Source organism: Stegastes partitus, unplaced genomic scaffold, assembly GCF_000690725.1.
Source record: "Stegastes partitus isolate 25-593 unplaced genomic scaffold, Stegastes_partitus-1.0.2 Scaffold2548, whole genome shotgun sequence".
Lineage (NCBI taxonomy): Eukaryota > Metazoa > Chordata > Actinopteri > Pomacentridae > Stegastes > Stegastes partitus.
In genome coordinates, this window is record NW_007580279.1 from 1 (window position 1) to 4424 (window position 4424).

The window sequence follows — 4424 nt, forward strand, 5'->3', positions numbered from 1 at the left end:
GAATTGCTCTTGCTAAACTGGCAAGACGACGTCAACTTGTAAGTGAACACACTAACATGATTGTAGTCTTTAAATGTTTATTTACAATAGATACATACATTAATTATCTCTGAATTGTCAGTGTGACATTTAACTATGGACCATAGACTGTACATATCCTATGGTTCAGACTTCAGCCCCTCTTGGGAAAAATTAGCACTGACACCACTTTGCTTTCACAACTTGTGCAGTAAACTATTAGACCAGACTGTACGGTCACACAGAACGGTGTCATGAACTGATGTACAAAATAAAAATCCTAAGTTTGAATATTTTTATTTTCAGCATGCACAATCATCTCAGTATTGTGAACTCAACAGTCATGTTCCACTCGTTGCCTTGTTCCTGGATGGCCAGAGTGGCCTGACTTCCGCCTCTCCAGACCCACAATAACCCACCTAACCCACATCCTCTGATCTCCATGTGACCATGGCTGGGGTCAGGAGTTTCTTTTTTGGCTCGCAAGTGCAACCTCCTACCGTGTTGTGTCCAGAGCGTTTGGCATCCCGCGCTCTACGGTGAATGACATCATTCACAGAGTTGCAGACAAAGTCATGGCACTCAAAAACAGGGTCATCTGCTTTCCATCAGCAGACGAGCTTCCAGGAGTTGGTGCTGGCTTTCAGCGTCTGGCTGGATCGGCTGCATTTGAAAAGGTTGTGGGCAGCATTGATTGAACATCTAAAACTTGCAAGATTGCGGCCCTTGAGGACCGGAGTTCGAGACCCCTGTTTTAGATGTGTCCCTCTTCCAACACACCTGATTCAAATGATCAGGATCGTTATCAGGCTTCTGCAGAGCTTGATGATGAGCTGATCATTTGAATCAGGTTTGGCCCAGCAATGGCAACCATGCAGCATGTGGGGAGGAGAAGAAAACAGAGGGCAAAGCACTCTAACTGTGTGTACCCAGGAAAGTGCCACCCCCTCCTCCCACTGCACCCAGGCAGACATTTGCACAGGCCGTGGCTCGATCAGCTTACCGCATCCCAAACGTCAGCCTCATCCTCAGCCAGCTGGCCGGGTTTCCACCAAGCCTCCAGAGCTGAATGTGCTGTACAACAGCTGTACTGCAGCCCAGCGCTGGGACAAAACCCCTCTTGGTCCGCTGGCAGCACAGTGATGGGCATATGAGGTGTCAGATTGGGTGATAAAAAATGTGACAAAGGGTTATAGATTCCCGACCTGTCCAGGATGTCCCCTGCCTTCGCCCTAAGTCGGCTGGGATAGGCCCCCCCCCCGCGACCCTAATGAGGATTAAGCGGTGTATAGAAAATGGATGGATGGATGGTTATAGATTCCAATTCGCGTCAACTCCACCCCATTTCAACGGGATGCTGCAGTCGCAGGCTCAGGGGGAGTTTTGCAGTAAGAAATCACTACTCTACAAAGCAAAAGAGCTATTTGAATAGTACTGCTGGAGCACAGCCAAAACAGTTTCTATTCGAGATATTTTTTTGTCCCAAAGAAGGATGGGATTTACAGCCGATATCGAATATGCGTGCTCTGAACAAATACATGAGACAGTACAAGTTCACAATGTTGACGCACACAGTTCTGATTCTCCTTGTGCGTCCAAGCGACTGGTATGCATCCATAGGCCTAAAGGACGCCTTTATCACATCCCAATTTATCCCCCTCACAGGAAATATCTCAGGTTTGCCTTCCAGGGCATAACATACGAATATCAGGTGCTCCCATTCGGACTTTCATGAAGTCCTCGAAATTGAAGTGCACCGAGACCGCCGTTGCACCCCTGAGGGAGGGGGGAATGCATTGGCAACATACATGGACAACTGACTTTACCGTACGAGTGGCCTTGCGTCCTCCTGTACGCTTTTCCCCACTAGAGCTGATTACTCCTACTCTTGCCAGAGAGAGGGGCCTGGTTCTGATTCTGATTGCGCCACGCTGGCCGGGAAAACCCTGGCTAGCGGAGATATTTCAGATGCTGTGCGGCAGGCCATGGCCTCTGCCTCTCTGCAGGGATCTCCTGACGCAGGCGCACTGGGAAATTTTCCATCCCCATCCAGGGTGCACGGCTCTGATGGCCTGGCCTGTGAAAGGTTGAACCTGACCAGCAGGCTTCCACAAAATGTCATCGAAACTATTCAGAGCACCAGAGCCTCATCTACCTGTTGTGTATATCAGGGGAAGTGGCAGGCTGTGTCCCACAGTGAGATACCTCATTCATGTTTCAGAGAACCGGGGTTAACTTTTTAATCTAAAGATATGATGTATTTATGCAGATGGACCTCGTGGATTTAAAAATGCACACATTTTACATATATGTCCAATATATTTTATATACACATATTTAGTACAGATATCAGTTACTGATATATATTTCCTTATAAATGTTCAAATTATTGATCAACATCAAACTTTTCTTGATTCGCATCATGTATGTTTTATCATTTTGCCAGCTACATAGTCAATTAAAGACAGAATGATCAGATTAAGAAAAGCATCAAAAGCAAAGTAAGAGTTGTAACATTTACCCAACTTCACATGATTCTGGTGAGACGTTTGAATCCCTGAATTTTTCCCTAAAGGAATCTATAATTAACCACTGAAATGATGAAATTGAGATACTTGAAATGGCATTTTAGGAGGATGATTACTGGATGAAATGAATTGATGTCTTTTGCATATTTTGTTTCTTGCACAGTTTAGGGGCTTTTCAAGGGGAAATCTTAAATCAATCAAATACTATAAAATTGCCTTTGATTTGTCTTCAGTGTAAAAAAAACATCAAACCTTTGATGATGGTTAGTAGATCAATTTCAGGACAAACTTTTAAAAATACCAATAAAATGAACTAAAATTTCTAAGTTTAAATATTTATTTCCATTTATTAGTCAATGAAATTCCAGTAATTTCTTCAATGTCCATTAATGATGCTTTACTTTACAGCTAAATTAAATAATTAAGGTCATTTTAAGGGAACAGATGAAGGGATGTTGAACTGTGAGAAAATGTTATGGGAAGCTGCCCATCAGCTGTTCTTCCCCTGCTGGAACTCTGGAACTGTGTGGAGGATCTGCAGGAGGTCAGGTGAACCTAAATCCTCCTGCCAGTGAAGGACACGAGGAGCAACTGGATGCTGAGCAGCCCGACGCTCCTGGAAACATCTTTCTTCCACGTGGAGATGCATGAAGCTCCTTTAAAGTTCACCAAAAGGAAACAGGCCGAGTTTCTACTACGAGCTCATGAAGAGCTGAAAATATTCAGAGACGTTCTGACTCCGTTTATTCTCCTTCATCTTCTTTTCTCACTTTCATTTTCTTCTTATTTCATGAAATGTAAACTTTGGCGGGGGGGGTTGGATCTCTAAAGTGAATGTCGTGGACTTGTGTTTTTGTCGTTCTTTCCTGTGTCTCTATGTCTATGTGGAGGTTTATCTGGACAGTGCTTTGGTTTTTTGTTTTTTTATCAGCTTTCTGATTCCAGTTTTCTTTTTGATGAATACCTGCTGCTGGTGCCACTTAGATCCTGAAGTCATGGATCCACCACAGTGGTTGAAATGATCCCTAAATGGAGTTTCATGCAGTTCTATCTGGAGGGAAACAAACAGCCATAAGATCACATTGTGATGTCAGAGATGGATTTTTATTCTCTTTGGGTTCATTTGTAAAAACAGACTTTCAATCCAACTTGGGCAGGTTCTGTCTCACTGTAAGTGACTGAGCCAAAGATGGAGCATCTTTAGAGGAATAATGTGATACAGGCAGAAATCTGAGCCTCCACTTGAATCACATCACATGGAATTACATTTATTACACTGAAAATGTGTTTGATCCTCATTGAAATTCAACTGAACATGTGGATAAAAGCAGGTGATGGGCAGTGAGCAGTTTATGATTGTAGAAAAGAATAAGATCAAGCTGCTCTTTGACTTTTAAAGAAGTGTTCGTACTGCAGGTGGAGTTGCGTTAAGTGCCTTAAGTGTAGTGCAGCCATTAGTTGTGCATCAGCCAGTGCTGGTCAGAAGGACTTGAAGATGGGAGTGGAGCTGTTGAAGCATTTTGATAAGAAACAGTCAGTTTGGATGTTGCTGTATTCTGATTACTGGGCTTCATGCTGTCAGCTGCACACTGGACTTTTCTTCAGCATGTTTGTGCAGCAGAGGACGCTGCAGCTTCACACCTCATTTCTAGGAGCCTTGTTTTGACCACAGCAGCACCCTCTGTCACACACTACATACAGTCATCCTCAAATGTATTCATACCCTCCCATTAAAGGGGGAAAAAAAGAGCTGTTCCTGAAATAAACTGAAATTGACAAAACTAATAAATAAAAACTAGAAAATTTCCTTGCAGAAAATTTGAGAGTGGCACGGGAGTGTGCCGGGATTTAAATGATGATTTTATAATTACCAAACCT